We start from the raw sequence: 23,444 nt of genomic DNA, 5'->3' as shown, positions 1-23,444 counted from the left end.
CCCGATATCTTCGGATTCCCCTACCTCGGCAAACAGAGACACCGGACACTTCTTGATGACGTCAAAGACCAAGTTTATTGGCTGCAACCAGGAACAGAGGTCTACGAAGCACAACACGGGTGGTTCGCTAGAGACTGCACAAATTCAATGAGCGGAGCATGGTCTTTTATGCCAAAAATCACATTCCAGGCTAGCATCAATTACGTACAAACTGACTAATGAGAGCATAACATTTCAAAAGTAGCGCATGACGACAATCCCACTTTCCGTTGTCCAGCCCTCCAGAAATGACCAAGCACATTCCAATATCCTGTTCGATCAGGCCGGACAAACCCATCATAAAACCTCAACCTAAATCAGTGATTAGGCCATAAAGGAAGGAGCAGAAACAGATGAGAAGCAAGATAGAAGGGTGGGTGCAGTGTACTGTAAACTATGCAATGTCCTGCTCTTTGATCTTTATCTGACCAGCTGTTTAACAAGGAACTGGCTCAGCGAGGTCAGCCTCGGGCAAGGGAGTCAGTTCGGCCAGGTCGCACAAGAGTCAGCTAAGGTGTACGTGTCCCAAGGACTCGCTCGGCCATAGTCATCGGCCTATGTGAGGGCAACCACACAAAATGGCTGCCGCACACAAAATGGAACCCGAGGGTTCAAACGAAATCCCTGAATACGTAGTGTTCTCATTGATCGGTTAAGACGAAAACACTCGTACACACCGCACTCGTGATTTGCGGTCCGCTGATACCAAAATCATCTATATCCGACTACCTTTATTGCACGGGTTCAGAATCTCCGAACCACGGACCCTCAAACTACGGACCCACAGGACTGATTTTTTTTTCTCCATTTTATCAATACAAAACCGACAAAAATCCAAAAACAAACGGCAAACAATTAGAAATGATAAAGCACAAAGAAAATTACACACTTGAAGTTGTCTTCAGTATGGAGTGAATTATTGTAGGCAAATTCATCACATGCTTGAGGTGATAGTTTTCAATTTATCTTGTGTAGCGGAAATGTAGCACCTTAAGAGCTCTACACGAGTTCGAATTAATCTCTGTGTTTGCCAATTGGCTTGAGGGTGCAATGCTCTTTGGATGCCAAGTCTATGACCCACACTTTCATATGTACTGAGGTCCACAATCTGAAATTATTTTCAAGGACAATCTGTGGAGGCGAAATATGCCAGAGTGCACAGTTTCAGCTATTTATGACACAGTTCGTAATTCTAGAAGAGCAGAAAAGTGAGATATTTTAGTACACAAATCCACAATAGCTATAATACCTCTATTGACACAAGTCAATGCATCTAACACCGTATAAGACACATCAATACCTGGATGAGTAAACACTGTCTCAAGCGTAATGCCGGGAAAACCAAGGTGATTCTGTTTGGAAACAATTCAAAGTTCCGGTCAACTTCTCGCTGGCCTGCTGAAACAGGACCCCTCCCTATTCCCAGTAGCAAAGCCAAAATCTTGGGAGTCATTTTAAACGACCACCCAAACTTAGGCAAACAAATTAATGCTGTGATCACGTCTTCTTATAATAGGCTAAGAATCCTGAAGATAATACTGATAGTTCTCCCTATTGCTGTGAGGAAGTCAGTTATCTCTACACTCATATTATCAAAAATAGACGGCTGCAATGGCCTTTACAGAGCCTGCAGGCCCAATTTGTGAACAAACTGCAAGTAGTCCAGAACTCTGCAGCACGATTATTATTGGGATTGCCTAGACACCAATTGCTACTGTAGGAGAGTAGGGTCTGCTTTCCTATGGTCACCCCACTTTTTGCTTTTTGCTTCACTGGTTTTTGACTTAATGTGGTTGTGGGCCACAGCTGTGCTCTCTCTAAATTCACTATCTTAAAGAGTCCTGACTACTCCAAAGAGTATTCATTCTGCTTACAGTGAGGGTATGATGAAAGCAAATGAACGCCGCTTATGTGCATTAACATTGTCATTTTCCACAGTCGCCGCTTTTTAACATAAGTTAGTTCATTTTCCTGTTCTTCCCAATTGATGGGCGTACATATAGTCGCGTGTGGTCAATGAGATAGCGTTTGTCAATACTAGCAGATTGTGTATAACCATGATCAGTCGATACGGGTGGCAGAATACAGTACATATGAATTTACATTTGGTGGGTTATTCATCTAGGGATCAGCATACTACATACTACAGACGTTTTGACTTTCTCTTCGGCGGTATCAATGTACAGTAAAAGTGACCGATAAACATTTTGAAAACAATACAAAGTGGTTGAGGGAGGAATTCAGTTCAGTACAAGCAATCAGTCAAGGGAAAGGGGGATGATATCTTCGTCACAGTGTCTTTTTAGCAGCGAGCCATCACTGGTAGGCTCTAGTCCGTCTTCTTTCGTTGGCGCTGTTGAGCACCGGCGGTGGAGCTATGAGTCCAGCTCGGATCCAACTTTACACGTTGCAGGGTGCGATCTGTCCTCTGCTGTTAGATCACAGTCCTGTTTTCTAACTAATCTTTTTAGGGGTGCCTCACGCTCGGCACCTGCATTTCCTTTTCCTTCCGTGGCAAAACCCTATGCTTCCTAAATGTCGTTCCTTTTTCTGAGTCAAAATCCAGGGGTTAGAATGGGGGTGTCGTTGGGTAATCGAGGGAAGAGAGGGCGGAGTGGAGTCAGATTCTTCTGAAGCGGACCCAGGGTGCAAATGATAACGAGCAGGCAGGCCCATTGATCGGGCTCAGAGGGGCGGGGGAATTCTGGCACAGGTTGGTCAGCAAACAGGGGCTTCAGGGCAGCCCTTCATTCTTTTATTTTCCGTGTTTGAAAGTGGTGCCTCGTCCCGCGTCTCGTTGCTCTGCGGCTCCACCTTTGGTCAAGGTCATACGTGCTTCATGATCTGTGGCCAGGCTGAGCGTCACGTCCGGCCCCTCTCCTCCGGTGATTGTGTATCCTTGAATGGGTACAAAACAAGTTTTAGAGAACTGGCAGGAGAAGACATTTATACATTTCAATTCCGCATTCAATCCTACGCAGTTTGGGGTACGTTCATCGGTCACAGTCAGAAGTTATTACCATGGAGTATGTATGCAGGCATTTCTACCGAGTTTGTACTAAGTCTATTTGGCGTTCATTCATGGCATGTATGGAGAGAAGTCAGGCTCCTATCGACTGTGTATTCTTATCAAACTCGGAATCGGATCCTTCGGGAAAGACCCATTTACTAACCCAAGTCCTAGCAGTCTTACATTTCCCTCCAGAATCGGCTAATTCTAGCGAACGGGAGGGTGTACTAACATCTAACATCATGAGAAAGGGACAGAGGCTAAACATTCTTTTCCCGGAGAGCAATGGTTAATCAGGGTCATCAGTTATAATTCGGGGGCAACAGTTATGGAGCTGGTGTCAATCGGGAGAGGCGAGGACGCTTTGGACATCCGCACTTGGGCGCAGAGGGGTGGGACAATCTGGGCATTGGGGGTTGTTTTTCTAAGGACTGAGAATAGAAGGCCATTGACGTATAGTCCCCCTATAAAAGGCCAGATTAGGGGACATCAGTCGTCTCACCTGTCCTTTCCTTTTTAGCCAATTCAAGTTCCTTCATTTTGCAGAAAGGAGAGGTAGTAACATGGCGAGTTACAATCGTTTGAGTTCCTGTCAATTTTGCCGAACACCTTTGTGTTCAAAAAGACCCAATTAGGCTCGTGCCGGCGGGGCACAACGTTACCACATAAAGGAAGAGGGAGTAGGGGGACTCTCATAGAGAGTGAGAGTCGTCCGCATTCTAAATGAACCATTTGGTACACGCACGACAGAGAGAGAGAGAGAGAGAGAGAGAGAGAGAGAGAGAGAGGGAGAGAAAGAGAGAAAGAGAGAAAGAGAGACAGAGAGACAGAGAGACAGAGAGAGAGAGAGAGAGAGAGAGAGAGAGAGAGAGACGTGTACAATAATAGGCCATTTAGTGCGCACACAACACAGGACAGCAGGGGTCAAGCAATATAGAAACACAGGCAGAAGGGCGACATAGATCCATACATTACGTACACACGAATTCAGGTGGAGGTGACAATACATGCATTTACACACAAATGATCCAAGACAGAACATAGAACAGTTTTCTGGCCAAAAATTTCTTCCTGCATGCTGCGCATTCTTAGTATCCTGCTTAATTCACCTGGGCGTTGAGCTTTTTACCTTTTTCCTTCTCTACACTTCTGCCAATTGGTCGGGAATTAACCTGGTCGGGCTAATACTCACAGTGGGGACTTTGAATTATTTCTCTTTTTCTTTTCTAACGAATGATTTTCCAGGCAGAAGCGACAGAGGGGCATCAACCGGGAGGACAACGGGGCAGAGTTTACTCATTGGTGCGCGTCCTTGCTTGGTTGTATTATTTGGGGTATCAGGCGAAGTCATATTTTGCCATACTGTAATACCCCGTCAAGTTTCTACTTTGGACCACTCCTCCAGTTGCTGGGTTCAGAGAGAGTCACTTGTAAGTAAGGGAATGCTATATCTTTGTTTGTCCGTCGTGTATGGATATATGATGTTACAACGCGGACTGTAACAACGCATACCGTTACAACGCATCTTTTACAACACGAATACTGTTACAACTCATGTATTTACAACGCATTTTTTTACAACGCAGGTACCTTTACAACGCATACCATTACAACGTAAGTATTGGTAAGTATATATTAATATTAATATTATAATCGTAAATTAATTTTCAAAAATATAATTTAATGTAATTTAATTTAATTTAATTTCAATTAATTTAATTTAAAATAAATTTTACTTTATTTTTACCCTGTACCCCTGTACCTCAAAAACTCAAAACTGACCCTCAACCCCAAAAATAAATTAAAGTAATTTAATTTAATTTAATTTCAATTAATTAATTTAATTAAATATTTTAATAATTTAAAATTAATTTTACTTTATTTTTACCCTGTACCCCTGTACCCCAAAAACTCAAAACTGACCCTCAACCCCAAAAATAATTTAATGTAATTTAATTTAATTTAATTTCAATTAATTAATTTAATTTAAAAATAATTTTAATTTATTTTTACCCTGTACCCCTGTACCCCAAACACTAAAAACTGACCCTGAACCCTAAAAATACCCCTTTACCCAAAAACTAAAAACTGACCCTGAACCCTAAAAATACCCCTTTACCCAAAAACTAAAAACTGACCCTGAACCCTAAAAATACCCCTTTACCCAAAAACTGAAAACTGACCCTGAACCCTAAAAATACCCCTTTACCCAAAAACTAAAAACTGACCCTAAACCCTAAAAATACCCCTTTACCCAAAAACTAAAAACTGACCCTGAACCCTAAAAATACCCCTTTACCCAAAAACTAAAAACTGACCCTAAACCCTAAAAATACCCCTTTACCCAAAAACTGAAAACTGACCCTGAACCCTAAAAATACCCCTTTACCCAAAAACTAAAAACTGACCCTAAACCCTAAAAATACCCCTTTACCCAAAAACTAAAAACTGACCCTAAACCCTAAAAACACCCCTTTACCCAAAAACTGAAAACTGACCCTGAACCCTAAAAATACCCCTTTACCCAAAAACTAAAAACTGACCCTAAACCCTAAAAATACCCCTTTACCCAAAAACTGAAAACTGACCCTGAACCCTAAAAATACCCCTTAACCCAAAAACTAAAAACTGACCCTGAACCCCAAAAATACCCCTTTACCCAAAAACTAAAAACTGACCCTGAACCCTAAAAATACCCCTTACCCAAAAACTAAAAACTGACCCTGAACCCTAAAAATACCCCTTTACCCAAAAACTAAAAACTGACCCTGAACCCTAAAAATACCCCTTTACCCAAAAACTAAAAACTGACCCTGAACCCTAAAAATACCCCTTTACCCAAAAACTAAAAACTGACCCTAAACCCTAAAAATACCCCTTTACCCAAAAACTAAAAACTGACCCTGAACCCTAAAAATACCCCTTTACCCAAAAACTAAAAACTGACCCTAAACCCTAAAAATACCCCTTTACCCAAAAACTGAAAACTGACCCTGAACCCTAAAAATACCCCTTTACCCAAAAACTAAAAACTGACCCTGAACCCTAAAAATACACCTTTACCCAAAAACTGAAAACTGACCCTGAACCCTAAAAATACCCCTTTACACAAAAACTAAAAACTGACCCTAAACCCTAAAAATACCCCTTTACCCAAAAACTAAAAACTGACCCTAAACCCTAAAAACACCCCTTTACCCAAAAACTGAAAACTGACCCTGAACCCTAAAAATACCCCTTTACCCAAAAACTAAAAACTGACCCTAAACCCTAAAAATACCCCTTTACCCAAAAACTGAAAACTGACCCTGAACCCTAAAAATACCCCTTAACCCAAAAACTAAAAACTGACCCTGAACCCCAAAAATACCCCTTTACCCAAAAACTAAAAACTGACCCTGAACCCTAAAAATACCCCTTTACCCAAAAACTAAAAACTGACCCTAAACCCTAAAAATACCCCTTTACCCAAAAACTGAAAACTGACCCTGAACCCTAAAAATACCCCTTTACCCAAAAACTAAAAACTGACCCTAAACCCTAAAAATACCCCTTTACCCAAAAACTAAAAACTGACCCTAAACCCTAAAAACACCCCTTTACCCAAAAACTGAAAACTGACCCTGAACCCTAAAAATACCCCTTTACCCAAAAACTAAAAACTGACCCTAAACCCTAAAAATACCCCTTTACCCAAAAACTGAAAACTGACCCTGAACCCTAAAAATACCCCTTAACCCAAAAACTAAAAACTGACCCTGAACCCCAAAAATACCCCTTTACCCAAAAACTAAAAACTGACCCTGAACCCTAAAAATACCCCTTTACCCAAAAACTAAAAACTGACCCTGAACCCTAAAAATACCCCTTTACCCAAAAACTAAAAACTGACCCTGAACCCTAAAAATACCCCTTTACCCTAAAACCCAAAACTGACCCTGAATCCTAAAAATACCCCTTTACCCAAAAACTAAAAACTGACCCTAAACCCTAAAAATACCCCTTTACCCTAAAACCCAAAACTGACCCTAAACCCTAAAAATACCCCTTTACCCCAAACATATAACATTTAAAATATAATTATATACTTACCAATACTTACGTTGTAATGGTATGCGTTGTAAAGGTACCTGCGTTGTAAAAAAATGCGTTGTAAAAACATGAGTTGTAACAGTATCTGCGTTGTAATAGATGCGTTGTAACAGTATTGCGTTGTAAAAAATGCCTTGTAACAGGTGTATACCGTCGTGTATAGGTACCATGTCCAGTTCCCTTTTTCCCCCCTCCATCGGTCGTTCGATCATTACTTAAGTCACGCACAAAATAATTCTCTCATCCATCCAAATGTGTGCAACGTATATTTAGTCGAGCTATACACATCAGGGCATGCACACGTGTGTTCACATCACACAAAAATCGTCACACTCTCAGGGGCTGTCCCCTCAGACAATCACGATTCTTCACAGTGCTAGCCTGACTTTCGCGCGGGACCGTGGCGTGTTGCCTAGCTCTTCTCCATACTTTAGTCGACGTCCCGACATGACCTGCAGAAAGAAGGGAAAAAGAAAGGGGTGGGGGCAGCGTTTTAAAACACATCAGCGCGCATAAACCCGAAAATGTTTTTACCTACCACATACTCGGCCTATCTCCACAGGATGCGGTCTCTACGATCTCGGCGTTTAAGCCCAGAGGGACCGGTTGCGTGGGAGAGATAATTATTGATGGACTGAGGAAGAGGGATGGTCTACAGTGGTATAAGGTCGTTTTTGTCTGTCAGGCACGGAAACTAAAGGGGCTAGGTGGTATTTCCTTCGGAGTGGTTTAGGACATTTTAAAACAACTTCCTTGATACATGCGGCACTTAAAATAGGAGCTAAATACCAGGGCCTTTATTGATCGCTTTATGCTGCACAAAGAAGGAAAAATACATATATCAAAAACCTGGAACATTCATATTCGCTGCTTCTGTGCACTATGCTTTTTAACCTTCAACCTTAATCGAGCTGCTTTATTTCACCTATATTTCTCTTATATCGGGGACAGTAGCCATACATTCGAAGCTTATCAATCCAAACACTACAATTATACTTGCTCCTTTAAAAACCTTTAATTAAAAATGTTGGTGCACAAATATGGGCCTACAACCCCGTGGGCCGGCCACGGAGCAGACTGGAACTGTGCATGAGGGGAATGGAGTCGGCGGTCATTGATTTCATAATGGAAAGTGCGACAAGTGCAATAAAATCATATCGAAACTTCATTTGTGAGCAAATATCATAAGTGTTGGAATTCAAACTTTCAGTAACCATGGTGCATCAAAACTTAATATCAATTCATTGTCCGAATGTTCAATCAGTACCCATTCTCATATCAATTCATTGTCCTAACACATAATCAGTACCCATCTTATATCAATTCATTGTCCGACTACATAATCAGTACCCATCTTATATCAATTCATTGTCCAACTACATAATCAGTACCCATCTTATATCAATTCATTGTCCAACTACATACATATCTCATAACATCAAGGCTGAGCAATCGGGGTACAACAAGGAGTTGAAAGTTCTATTTGTACCGGCGCCATTTTGGGTGAGGTCAGGCTGGTCCCGGTATAGTCAAAAAAATGTCTCCACCAACTCGTGGTTGGACCTGGACCTCTTTCGGCAGTTCAAAAGTCTTATGTTGAAGGGTAACAGAGGGGACTGGCGATATGAACCATCAGTCAAAAAGTGGGGGGAGACAACAATCTTTCCTACCGGGTCATACTGGTGTCCCACCGGAACTGATCACGTTGGTAGTCTTGCAGGATTTTGGGCATTTCAAGACTGAGGCTGGTGCCGGCATGAGTGCGCCGACGTCTCGTGGTTCCCATCGGGGGACGGGGGCGCCCGCGTGGAGGGGTCGGGCCCCCCGGCTCTTCTAGAATCTTCAAGGTCGAGGAGAAGAGCACAGGAAGTGCACCGATCCTGGGCAAAAGCGCCGCTTTTCGATAGGGACCCTTTAAATGGAGCGTTGGGGTGTCGCTGGGGAGGTGGGGGAGGCTCGTTCGCGCCGCCTCCTCCTCCCAGCGAACCCACGCTGTTTCTCGGTTCCAGCATTTCAGGATGGCCGTACCAGGCAAGGAAGAGGGGGGGGGTCGGTGGCATATGCAAGACATCCCCCCCCTCCCACTGTCGCAGCCATCATTGGAAGTGCTGTCGCAGGCAACAATCCAGTGTTGTCGCAGTATGGTGCTGTCGCAGCCAACAGTCCAGCGTTGTCGAAGCCATTATAAGAAAGTGCCGGTGTAGCCATAATTAAACAAAGGAGTGTTGTGGCAGCAATGATTGAAGAAAAGGTGCTGTCGGCCAGGGGACCCTGTCGGCCTCGGCTCCGGTTTTTCATGGCCAGAGCAGGCGATAAAGAGGGGGGGGGGGGTTCGGAGGCAGAGGCAAGACACCCCCCCCGTGGCCTGCAGGGCGGCAGAAGAAGGGAATGGGGAGAACAGTACATTTTCGGGCCTTCCACCCCACGGCCTCTCCTTCCGATGGCGGCCAGCCGGGCGATGCTCTGCACGCGTCGAGGCCTCGCCTTCCGGATGGGCGTGACCGTGGACCTGTTGCACTTCGGGAGCTTCCGGAATGGGGGTAGGTGTCTGCTGATTTGTATCTATTTCATTTTACAGTTATTGGGCGTGGCGGGCGGTGGGACAGACATGTTTGGAGCAGTGAGGGGCGGTGAAGCCTAACTACCTTGTGTCTGCCTTGGTGTCAAGCTTGGCTTCCCTCGCCATTTTTATGTTTCTTATTGCGGGTTATTTCTAACGTTTCTTATTTTTAGCGAAGTCGAAAGCTCATCAGTGGCCTACTGATTTCGCTCGACTCCTTTTTCCTTCCTTTCCTAGTGTGTTTCATGCTAAAGTTTCTGTTAACAGGATATGGTGTTTACTTCATATTTTACATATGTCCTTTTTACTAGGGTGGGTGTCCTCCGGTTAAACCAGACGATCCACCTCTAATAAATGGTCCGGGTGGAACTAGTTAATCAATCAGTGGGGAGTAGATAGGCATGACAGGTTACAACAGGGGACAAAAGTCTGCATTACCTATCCTTCACTATTTGCAAAGAGAGAGGAACGTTCCTATTCGTCGCTGTTTGCAAACAGAGAATGTCTCAAAGAGAACCAATGCTTCAAGTAGCAACCAAAGCTAAATGAATCAATCAAGATCAGTATTTAAATACCGATTCCAATACAAACAATCAATCAATCAATCAGATGGGTAAAGCCATCCTACCAATCAGACGTAAAGACGTCCTACTTAACCTTACCAGGACTGGACCGTGTGGACAGTTCTTCGCCTTCCCTTTCCAGCGCCCGATCGTTCTCTTATTCCATGTTTTTACCGCAGCATTCCTTTGGGATTCCAGTCAGGACAATAGGTCACCTGAGAGAGGTCCGTTCAGAATCGGTGAAGTTCATTCAATCGGCAGCCGGGCGAGGGCCCTCTCAAGGCAGGTATACTCCAATCGTTTCGACGTTCACCCCATCGTCTAGACCTCTCTTACCGGACCTTATGTCGCTGATGGGCCCCGCGTTGGGCGCCAATTGAGGAAAATTCAGCCCAAACTACTACAGGTGCCCAGGCTGCTGGCGCAAGGCGCCTCTTAGTTCCCATCTTGAATAGTTACCAAACAAAGAGACGGGCGCTGGGAACAGGGACACAAGAACAGAGTTTTATTACTCATTAGGAGAGCCTGTCATTTCAGACACGAAACACAGTGTCTTCGGGAGGTGCTCTAACAAGTTCTCTGAGACTGCGTCTTTTATACACAAGTTGATGATGCATAAACATTCCTTATTACAATAAAGACATTGTGAAGCAAGGAAAAGGCATCCCCGGTACCCCCCCTGTTCCGGTGTATTCCAACACGTGGCTACAGTAGAGGTCCTCACCCCCCATACAATAGGAGGGGGCTACAATGCAGCAGAGTGTTCCGCTGATTCCTTTGGAATGTGTGCGCCTGATCGGATCTCAGGGGGTGGGGAGGTCATGATCAATAGTAGCTCCTTTGAAGAGGGGCGAGTGCATACAGTAGCGGGCAATAAACTGTATCCTCAGGCTAAGGGATGACCAGCGATCCGTGCAGACAGTCGGGCTCAGTGGAAGGGGTCATCAAAGGAGGGGTATTCATGAAAGGAAGGGAGGTGTTGGTCAGGCGCGGGGTGTGATTCCCAGGGGCAGAGTCGCACAGAAGGAGAAGTCTTATGACCCGTGCAGGAGAGAGCGGGGGCAGCCAGAGTGCGCGGAGGAGGGGTGCCGGGAGTTTAACAAATGGGCAGAGAGGCCATGGTGTCTAAAATGGTTGTTTGTGTGTGTGCGTGCATGGGTCTATGCTGGCGAGATGATGCGGTCAACGCTTCACGGTATTCATTCTGCTTACAGTGAGGGTATGATGAAAGCAAATGAACGCCGCTTATGTGCATTAACATTGTCATTTTCCACACTGCTGCTGGGAGGCCTTCCAGCGAGGGATGCTTGGACAATAGGTTTCCTGTCTTGGCAGGTGCTAACACCACCCCAGACAGGCTCTTGTGTATTGGGGTAGGGAGGGTTGAAAGAAATGAGACACTGCCTGGGGCACACAAGGTGTCCCATGCATAGTCCATTTCAAACCGGTGCTGGGGCACTCCAGCCCCAGCTCTGGCGCGAAAATGGACAAAGGGAAAGGGGTCCCACCCATAGGAGGGACCTAGCAGGTAACCCAGCCCCTAGATTTGGTATATAGGTAGGAGCTGAGTCCCAAGACTTTAGATTAATCCTGACTGAAACTTGAAATGAAACTCTGGACCTTCGACGTTCTACTTGAAGATAGAAGACTGAAGAATCTCCCTTGTGGTCAAGGAGTGACCACCCTGCACATGCAGGCACCATCCAGTGATCAACGGCTTGCTTTGTCGATGCTCCCGCCAGAGCCCGAGCACAGAGCCTGACAAGACTTGGACTTCCAGACTTCCTTCAGCCCGATCCACAGCCCCAGCAAAGCTGAGACCCGTGGAGGCGATGCGAGACGTGGGACCGGCCATCTTGGAAAGTCAGCGAATTGCTTTCGTGCAACTTCTGAGGCACCCTCGAAGTTGTGCATTGGGGATTGAGAAGCCCCAGCCCCGAGCACCAACTGCACCGAAGACCAGCCCTCCACACTCCACGAGTTCTGCGTGGGGCCCTTCTGCATTTTCCTGCTCAACACATCTGTCCGGTCACTGTTGGCTAGTGGCCATCTTGACGACAAACCTTTGAATTTACACCACTGGTCTGGTTGCTCCAGACTGGCCCTTGCTTCCCTGAAAAGAAGAAGCCCATCAGACCTTGCTGGTCTAATTAAGAAGCCATCTTCGATTCCTGCGTGGGTTGCCTTTGCCTAGGCTTGTTAACTCCAATCCGGAAGCCGACAGCGAGAGCCTTCGTGGGACAGTCCGTGCCTGACTCCTGGTCATCGTCCACGTGGCTGCAGAGACAAGCTTCACGACATCACCTGTTGCTTCGCGACGTCGCAAGGTTCCTTCCTGGTCACTGTCTAGTGACCCAGACTTTCCCCTCTGCTTTCAGGTACTCTTCATCCTTGATCCGCCCTTGGATCCAACCGGACACTTCTCTCCTGGTCGCCTGTAGCATCTTTCTTCAAGGCTCCATAGGATTCAGCGACGAAACCCGACACACTTTGACACCTATGCACCTGCTTCCTGTGGGTGAGGTAACGCGAGTACTCCGGTGCTCCTGTGGGTATTGACTATCCTAGTGTCTAGGTTTCATGTAACTTTCATCGAGTCCATTGAGAAGTGCCCTAAAAGAACTAGTTTTTAATTCTTTTGTTCCCATTCTATCTCTATGATAACTTGCGTGTGAGTAAAGACTCTGCACACGCCTCCCGTGGGCCTCCTACTTCCTATCCTTTGGTAGTACAGCGTAGCCCCAGCGATTCCCTAGGCCCTAGGCCTATCCTTTGTTTGTGACGTGGTTCTTATACCACTATTTTAGTATATGGTTTAGCGTGCCCTAGGGCCCTCCTGCATTTTGTGCAACTTATTGTATGATAATTAAGTATCTTGTTATGTGCTTGTGTCTCTGACCTCATAAAGAGTTCAGAGGGGTTGTTTAGAAATAAATACATATATATTTTATATATATCCTGTGTGGTGTCCTTTCATCTGGTATTAAAGGGGTTACATATGGTAAAACAGCTGGCTTCACATGCCCTCTTGAGTTTAGGCTAAGACTGCTTTGTCCATGCTACCACTAGGATAGCTGGTCTATAAGATTGACTTTACAACCATCACCATAAGGGTTGTTTGGACTCGTGCAAGGTGCTCCCTAGAATAGTGAACATCATATACCAGGCCAACTCTCACACTGGTGTGCAGCGGTAGGGATTTGAGCTTGCTGTTGTTTTACCAATTGTAATCTTTCCAATATCACTTGAAAGATCACATAGGTACCTATAGGTACATATAACAAGACTTAGAATACTTAAGTTCTACTGAACGTAGTTGTTGTAGACCAAAGGCCTTAGCACACCTGACTGCAACTCCTAGGGAGGTTCAGTAGGAAAACACTTAGTGTAGGTAGTTGCACACACCTACACCTCACTAGATCATGGCAAGGACAGGTGAACCAAGTGGATCTCTACCTGTGGTAAGTGACCCTCCCAGGGCACCCTCCAAATTTGATATACTCAGCTTCAGAGAACTGAGACACTTGTGTACTTCAAGAAGGCTGAAACAAGGGTCTAACCCTACCCTTCAGCAACTAATAGAACTCCTAGAGGAATCTGAAGTTCTAAAAGCCTCTAGTTTAGGTTCTACAGGGAATGCAGATGAGGCCTTACCCTCAACAGATGATGATACTGACCCCCCAGTCATAGAAGATGAGGAGGATGAGGTTGATGAAGATTCTGGAGAAGAGGTAGACAACCAGGTACCAGTCAGAAGACTGAGCCAGGCTAACCTAAGCCAATTTGGGACTGAGAATGGGACAGCCCCATTCAGGCCTTCAAGTGGGCTTAATCAGAGGTATAGGAGGAATAGATCTCCCTCAAGGGAATCTCTTCGCTCCAATGCTTCTAGGGGTTCTTAGAGGGGAATGACTTCTACTCAGAGGAGAGCACACCAGGCTAGGATGAAGGAGGTCAATCTCAGAATTGAGAGAGAAGAACTTGCCCAAGCCAAGGAAAAACTTGCTTTTGACAGAGAAAGGACGTTAGGTGGGCTAGAGCCCACTGGTGGCAGCAATATCCCGAAGGATAAAGACAGGTCCTATGATCATAGAAACCTGAGTAAGATTGTGCCCCCTTACCAAGTAGGGATGACATCCACAAATGAATAACTGCTTTGGAGAGGGCCTGCAAAGTACAGCAGGTACCCTAAAGTCAGTGGGCAGCAATCTTGTGGCTCTCCTTCTCAGAAAAGGGTAGAGATAAGCTCCTCACAGTTAGTGATGATGATGCTAACAATTACACTGTCCTGAAGAGTGCTCTGATTGATGGGTTTGGCCTTACCACTGAACAGTACAGGTTAATAATCAGAGATACCCAGAAGACACAGACTCAGGACTGGACTGATTTTGTTGATTGTGCCACTAAGGCTCTGGAAGGCTGGTTGTTGGGAAGTAAAGTTAAGGACTATACAGATTTGTATAATTTGATCATGAGAGAGCAAATACTTAACAATTGTCAGAACCAGCTGTTGCACGAACACCTGATTGACTCAGATCTGACCTCTCCCCAAGAATTGGGAAAGAAGGCAGACAAATGGGTCAGAACCAGGGTTGAGCAGAAAAACAATGTCCTAGGTGGTGATCAGAAAAAGGCAGACCAAAAAGGTGGGGATCAGAACCAAAAGACCAGAAGTCTTCTACGGGGCCCCAAAAGTCCAATGAGGGGGGGTCCCAAACTTCCAAGAAGAAGAAGAAAGATGGCCAAAGAAAATCATAGTGTAATGTTTGTAAATCCACTAGTCACTGGACCAGTGACATCACCAAGAAAGATTCAGCCCCTACCACTGCTGCCCTTAAGGCAACTGCACCCCCTAGTTCAGCTGGCAGTAGTAGTTCTCCACCCAAGGCTATAGTAGGGTTAACCCTGGGAACTGAGATGGATTCTGGCCTAGTCAGAATACCAACTCAGGCTGTTCTTGTCTGTGATGGGGACATGGGTATGTCCTCTACTGTGAGTCCCAGTACTCTGGGCAAGTACAGGCAAACACCTTTAATCAATGACAAAGTGGTTAAGGCCTACATGGACACATGTGACAGTGTCACCATGGTGACACCTAACTTTGTGGACCCTGGACAGACTGTACTGGGTGATAATTACCTGGTGACCAATACTAGCAACGTCACTACTACACATAGTGTGGCAGTTGTTAATTTCTCTTGGGGAGGGGTAACTGGCCTCAAAAGAGTTGTGGTAAGTGCAGACCTCCCAGTTGAATGTCTGTTGGGCAATGACCTTGAATCCTCAATATGGTCAGAAGTGGAGTATAGGAATCATGCGGATATGTTAGGTATATCATCACATGTCCTTGCTGTGACCAGGACATAGACAAGAAAGTGCCAAACTGAACAGGCCTTGGATCCTGAAACTAAGGACCAAGTGCCACCCAAGAGAAAGAGCAGTAGGGTAAAGGCAGTGCCTTCCCCCTGCCTACAAGTGAAGATCAGCCTTCCCAGGAAGCTGATTTTGAGACTCCTGAAGGAACTGTCCCAGAAGAACTTGAGCCTGACCAGGTTGAGTTTCTTGGGACAGGGGGACCTTCAAGGGCAGACTTGAGGCAGGCACAGTTAGACTGTTTCTCTCTTGAACCCCTCAGACAGCAAGCTGCTTCTGAGGCTAAAGGGAATGCTGCAGGTTCCCACAAAGTTTACTGGGATGAAGGACTCCTTTATTCTGAGGCTAGAGACCCCAAGCCTGGTGCTTCCAGGAGGTTGGTCATACCTCAGGCCTTTAGGGGTTTCCTTCTTACCGTAGCCCATGATATTCCCCTCGCAGGACACTTGGGCCAGAATAAGACTTGGGAGAGGCTTGTCCCTCACTTTCACTGGCCCCATATGTCAGAAGATACCAAGGAGTTTTGTCGCTCCAGTGTAACCTGCCAAGCAAGTGGCAAAGCAGGTGGCACCACAAAGGCCCCCCCTCATACCACTACCTGCGATGGGGGTACCCTTTGAAAGAGTAGGGATTGACATTGTTGGACCAATGGATCCTCAAACAGCCTCTGGGCACATATTTATACTGGTGGTAGTGGATCATGCCACCAGGTATCCAGAAGCTATTCCCCTAAGGACCACAACAGCGCCTTTTGTGGCAAGAGCCCTCCTGGGAGTTTTCTCAAGAGTGGGCTTTCCGACGGAGGTTGTCTCAGACAGAGGTGAAAACTTTATGTCTGGATATTTGACTGCAATGTAGAAGGTGTGTGGTGTAAATTACAAATTCACTACACCCTACCATCCACAGTGCAATGGACTTGTTGAAAGATTCAACAAGACCTTAAAGGGTATGATCAAGGGTTTACCTGAAACGCTTATGCGAAGATGGGACATCCTTCTACCCTGTAGGTTTGCTTACAGACAGGTCCCACAAAAGGGGATTGGCTACAGCCCTTTTGAACTTTTGTTTGGGCATCCTGTAAGGGGAAACCTATGTCTGGTAAAGGAAGGATGGAAGTTACCTCTCAAAAAGCCTAAACAAGACATAGTGGACTATGTACTTAGTCTCCGATCCAGGATGGCTGAGTATATGAAGAAGGCTTCTAAAAACCTTGAGGCTAGCCAAGAACTTCAAAAAGCTTGGCATGACTAAAAGGCTGTGCTGACTGAGTACCAGCCAGGACAGAAGGTGTAGGTGCTGGAGCCAGTGGCCCCAGCAGCACTCCAAGACAAATGGTCGGTACCCCACACAATTGTTGAGAAAAAGGGAGAGGTCACCTACTTGGTGGACCTTGGAACTCCCAGGAGCCCCCACAGGGTGCTCCATGTCAACAGACTCGAAGCATATGTTGACAGGGCAGATATGGGCTTGCTCATGGCTACAGATGAGGGGCAGGTGGAAGAGAGTGACCCTCTCCCAGACCTGCTGACTCAGAATCCTGATGATGGTTCAGTTGATGGTGTGGCCTTAGCTGGCAACCTCACTGACCAGCAGCAACAGGACTGCAGACAAGTTCTACAGTCCTTCAGACATATGTTTTCCTTAACACCTACTCAGACTAACTGGTGCACCCGTGAGGTGGACACTGGTGACAGTCTGCCTGTGAAGAATAAGATCTACAGGTAATCTGACCATGTCAGGGACTGTATAAAGACAGAGGTTCAGAAAATGTTGGAACTGGGGGTAATTGAGCCATCAGAGAGCCCATGGGCCAGCCCAGTAGTCCTTGTACCAAAACCTCACACCCAAGATGGTAAGAGAGAGATGAGGTTCTGTGTGGACTACAGAGGTCTCAATGCTGTCACTAGGACAGATGCTCACCCAATTCCAAGAGCAGATGAGCTCATTGACAGATTGGCTTCTGCCAAGTTTTTGAGCACATTTGATTTGACAGCTGGCTATTGGCAAATCAGGTAAGCAGAGGATGCAAAGGCCAAAACTGCTTTCTCAACCCCAGGAGGTCATTATCAATTTGTGGTGATGCCCTTTGGCTTGAAGAATGCACCTGCCACTTTCCAAAGGTTGGTGAACCAAGTCCTCACTGGGTTGAATGACTTTTGTGCAGCTTATCTAGATGATATTGCTGTCTTCAGCTCCACCTGGGAGGATCACCTGATCCACCTGAAGAAGGTTTTAGAGGCCCTGCAGAAGGCAGGCCTAACTATCAAGGCCACAAAGTGCCAGATAGGGCAGAGTAAGGTTGTGTACCTGGGCCCCCTTATAGGTGGGGTCAGGTTCAACCACTGGAGAGTAAGATCCAGACCATCAAGGACTGGGCTCCTCCAACCACCCAGACACAGGTCAGAGCTTTCTTGGGCCTGTCTGGTTACTACAGAAAGTTTGTTAAGAACTATGGGTCCATTGTGACTCCTCTTAATAGCTTGACTTCCAAGAAGATGCCAAAGAGGTTTCAGTGGACAGTAAGCTGCTAAAAGGCATTTGTTGACCTGAAGAGGCCATGTGCTCTGCACCTATCTTAAAAGAGACCTGACTACTCCAAAGAGTTCATTGTCCAAACAGATGATTCTGAGTTGGGGGTGGGAGCTGTGCTTTTACAACTTAATGTAGATGGTCAAGACCAGCCCATTGCTTTTATTAGCAGAAGGCTGACCCCTAGAGAGAAACGTTGGTCAGCCATTGAGAGGGAGGCCTTTGCTGTGGTTTGGGCCCTGAAGAAGTTGAGACCATACTTGTTTGGCACTCACTTCAAGATTCAGACCATAAGCCCCTCTTGTGGCTAAATCAGATGAAGGTTGAAAACCCCAAACTTCTCAGGTGGCCCATTTCCCTTCAGGGGATGGACTTTACAGTGGAGCACAGACCAGGGACTGACCATGGCAATGCAGATGGTCTCTCCAGGTACTTCCACTTAGAACATGAAGACACAATTGGTCAAGGTCAGTCTAATGTCCCTGCGTTGGGGGGGGGGGGTTGTGTAGGAGAGTAGGGTCTGATTTCCTATGGTCCCCCCACTTTTTGCTTTTGCTTCACTGGTTTTTGACTTAATGTGGCTGTGGGCCTGCTAATCAGACCCACAGCCCAGCTGTGCTCTCTCTAAATTCACTACAATGTACTTTAGGTACCTTACCAATTGGACATTGGGTCACCTTATGAGCCCCTGTACAGTGTACTATAGGTACCCAGGGCATAGGTGCATCCAAGGCCTACCAGGGGCTGCAGCATGTATTATGCAACCCCTGGCGGGCCACTCCCATTGACACAACTGGCTGATCACTTAGCTGGGGCAAGGTTGTGTAATCACCCCTTGTTTAGATATAGTATTCCTATATCTAACCTTATATCTAGACACATATACACCTATAATTCACTCCTATGGCAGGCCTTAACAATCCAGGAGGCAGACTGCTTGGTTTTATGTGAGATGGTGCTCTGGCATGAGCTGAGCCTGTCTGCAGCTTTCTGAACCATGTCCTTATAGCTGTTCTAGGATATAGCCATACCATTTATTCTTACGTGCATTATGAACCTCGCGGTTAAATGCTAACTCTGGTTTGGCTTTATCAAAACATGTCGTGTAAGGTTTCATACGCTTTGGAATACTACCCCCTCACCAAGACTTTAGATTAATCCTGACAGAAACTTGAAATGAAACTCTGGACCTTCGACGTTCTACTTGAAGATAGAAGACTGAAGAATCTCTCTTGTGGTCAAGGAGTGACCACCATGCACAAGCAGGCACCATCCAGCGATCAACGGCTTGCTTTGTCGATGCTCCCGCCGGAGCCCGGGCACAGAGCCTGACAAGACTCAGACTTCCAGACTCCCTTCAGCCCGATCCACAGCCCCAGCAAAGCTGAGACCCGTGGAGGCGACGCTAGATGTGGGACCCGCCATCTTGAAAAGTCAGTGAATTGCTTTCCGTGCAACTTCTGATGCACCCTCGAAGTTGTGCATTGGGGATTGAGAAGCCCCAGCCCCGAGCACTAACTGCACCGAAGATCAGCCCTCCACACTCCACGAGTTCTGCGTGGGGCCCTTCTGCATTTTCCTGCTTGACGCGTCTGTCCGGTCAATTGCCCGTTGGCTAGTGGCCATATTGACGACGAACCTTTGAATTTACACCACTGGTCTGGTTGCTCCAGACTGGCCCTTGCTTCCCTGAAGAGAAGAAGCCCATTAGACCTTGCGGTTCTGATTAAGAAGCCATCTTCGATTCCTGCGTGGGTTGCCTTTGCCAAGGCTTGTTGACTCCAATCCGGAAGCCGACACCGCCGACAGCGAGAGCCTTCGTGGGGCAGTCCGTGCCTGACTCCTGGTCGTCGTCGACACCTCCTGGTCTAAAATCAGTAGAAATAATTGCCCATGGTTTAGAGGAGTCAATGGCAAATATGCTCTTCTTTGTGTTTCAGATTTCTTTTGAGCACAGAGCTTGTAGGAGTTGATCAATCTTGTTACAAAGCAGTGTAGAGAAGGGCATCAGAACTTGCTTCTCAGTGACTCCTCAGTGACTCTTTGACCCCTGTGTTCAGCAATTAAGAAATCATGGCATACTTGAAGTATACATCTATGAGAATGTTTTTGCAGAATAAAGAGTTTGTCTTGAGCAAAAATCAGACCATTTGTACTCTTTATCTGGAAACGAGGAATATGCCTTTCTTGGTTGTGGAGGGGGAATGGCCTCATTTATGAGGTTTTGACGTAGGGCAGCGCCACAAGGCATTTTGATGCACTGCCCTGCGTGAAAAAAGAAGGGCGGATTGTGCCGTTTCTATGTGATACGGCGCATTCGTGTTCTTTTCGCCAGCGCCGATGCCGAATGGGCTGCCGTGCACCAATGCAGGCACCCTTGCACCATGGTGCTCTGTGAGGCAGATTAATTTTGTGCGGGAATGGACACTTTCCTGCACAAAATCAATCAATTCAGGCAATAAAGGCTGCAATTTCAAGTAGCTGTCTACACTGACCACAGAAATCTTCAAGTGATCGGACAGGCTGAATGTCAGAATAGTATACAAGCCCGCTGGTTTTCTATTTTGGAGAAAGAACTTCCAAAATAGAATAGTCTCTTTCTGCTGTGGATATGTTTTTAGAGAAGAAGGATGTTTGATGTTCTTCTCCATCTCTAACAACTTGAATCAAAACTACTCATATTGCTAGATCTGAGGCATCAGTGTTGAAAATAAAAGACTTAGAGAAATCAGGTTGTTGTAATGTGGAAGCTCGAATGAACTCCTTCGTAAGCCTTTCCTAGGCTAGCATGGCACTTTTGTTGCACAGAAAAGTATTGTTCTTTTTTAGACGATCGGTGATCAGAGAGACAAGCTTAGAGACATTTGAGGTGAATTTCCAATAGAGATTGGTTATGCCTAAAAATCTCTCTTTTTTTATCACAGTAGGAGTGGGCCAATACAGAATAGCTTGAACCTTCTGAGGGTCCACGGCTATTCCTTCAGCGGAAGGAACATAGCCCAAATAGTCTACAGAATCTTGTTCAAATAGTCTATAGGAACCTGGGACTGATGTAGAAGCGAGGAGGCTTGATGTGATTTGGTGTCTTATATTATTTTATAAAAAAGTATTTTTCAACATGGCATTGTATCTCTCAACAAGACCATCTGTTTGGGGGTGATAGACTACCACGTATATTTGGATAACCCCCACCATGTGACATACTTGTCGTATCAACTTGGAGACGATGGGGGGACCTTTATCTGTCAAAAATTATTTTGGAAAGCCAACCATTGCAAATACATCTATCATGGCTTTGGCTACATTCAGAGTATTGGGGTTACGTAGAGCAATGGCTTCGGTAAAGCGTGTGGCATTGTCAACAAGCACTAATGCATGTCAACAACCACTCCTAGAGTGAGAGGACCTATAAAATACATCCCTACCCGGCTAAAGGGAACCTCTATTATTGGCAAGGGCATCATGGGCACTCTATACCCACTAGACCTTTGGCAGATAGGACATTCTTTGCAGTATTTTTGTACTTGTTTTTCTCTTTACCAAAATGTCCTCCCAATAGATGGCTAGAAGCTAGGAGCAGGCCTTCATCCCTAAAAGGAGTGGGAATTAACAACTGCGCAGGATCCTTAGAGCCCCCTTTTCTATATAATAACCTGTTGTGTACATAAAATTGGGGACCTACTTTCATTTGGTCTTCCTGTTTAGAAGCAATACGCCATGCCTCATGAAATATGGGGTCTTCCCTTTGAGCTGCTTCGAAATTTTGGTTGGTGTCCCAAATAAAGTCCTCAGATTTGGTGGAAAAAACCCTCAAAGGGGTTGGTCCTTTATCCTCACTTGCTTTTTTCTGATTTTTCGCTGTTTGGGGGGCGGCCACTCCTGATTGTAAACATGAGAGAAAAGAGCAGTGCTCCACCTTTCATTTCCCTCTTTCCAGGTTTCTTGTACCAGAGAATTGAGATGAGGATAATCACTGCCTACAACAGTGGTTCAGATGACATTGGCATGAGACCTACTTTGAGGCGATCAACAGGCAGTTCTCGGTGCTGTAGGCGCACTACTGCTACAGGATATCTCTTACTGTCCCTGTGAACACACTGAATGGTCACCATTTAACTGTTCTCAAGGACTTTATTTGCCAAGCCTTGGGGTTGCATTATGCTTTGTAGACATCCGGTGTCTTCCAGAGCAATGACCATCACATCGTTTACCGATTGGTCACAATGGTTAGAAGGCTTTTTCCCGGGATGATTTTTATACAAAATGCGAGACATTCCTATTTCCATCACCTCTTCCCTTTAAGGGCACTACCAGGCAATATAGCCAAACCCTCCACATTGGAAGCATTGGGGGCCCAGGCGTAGGAGTCCTTTCTGTGGGACCAGACAGTAGAGTCACTAGTTCTGTTTTTTTCTGAGGAAGAGGATGGGAATGACGAATATAAGCAAAGACCTCAATCTTCTCCAATTCGGTTCTTTCTTTCCTTTCCGTAGTTCCTGAGCCTGACTGTGGGCACTATCTATTTCTACAGCTCGGTCCAAAGCAAATAGTGTGTGTTGTCTGACACATTTTTGTATTGGGAGATGAAGGGAGGTAAGATATTGCTAAAGACATATTTTCTGTATTATTTCATCCTTGGTTGCTGAATGAGGTATTAGCCATCTGTCTGTCAGATCTTTCACCCGGTAATACATTGCTTTGGAGGTCTCTTGGGCTCCTTACTTGAGGTGACGTAATTTTATCCAGCAAGTCTTGTTGTCTACTACAAGTCACTCGAGAATTTTCCTCTTAATGTCATTATATAAAGTTGTCCCTTGTGGATTTGAATCCTGGTAGGCGGACTGTAACACCCCGATAGTAAAGGACCTAGATATAGACCCCATCGGTTGGCAAGCCAGGCAGTGGCTTGAGCCATCCTCTTGAAGTTGTTAAAAAGAGAAAACCAGATCCTCTACGCTACCAAATTTTTGTAGTACTATTGAGGGCAACGCAGTATGCCCCCTTTGTTGTCCTAGGGTAGCAGTCAATCGCCCAACGGCCGTCTATCGAGTAGTTGATTGTGTGGTCAGAGCTTAGTGTATGGATTCTCGATCCTCTGCTGCACTGCTTTTCTTGTGGTTTTCAGCCATCCTGCTCCCCGTGGCTTCCATACTTCCTGATCTCACTTCTGGCACCCCTTGTAGGAGACTGGGATGGATGTGTAAGAGAGGAGGCTTGCTTTGTTTCACAAAGGTGTCTTTATTTTGAATTTATTGCGGTGGAAACCTACATGTGGATG

Source organism: Lissotriton vulgaris, chromosome 2_2 (assembly GCF_964263255.1).
Source record: "Lissotriton vulgaris chromosome 2_2, aLisVul1.2, whole genome shotgun sequence".
Taxonomy (NCBI): domain Eukaryota; kingdom Metazoa; phylum Chordata; class Amphibia; order Caudata; family Salamandridae; genus Lissotriton; species Lissotriton vulgaris.
This window is presented reverse-complemented; position numbering follows the sequence as displayed.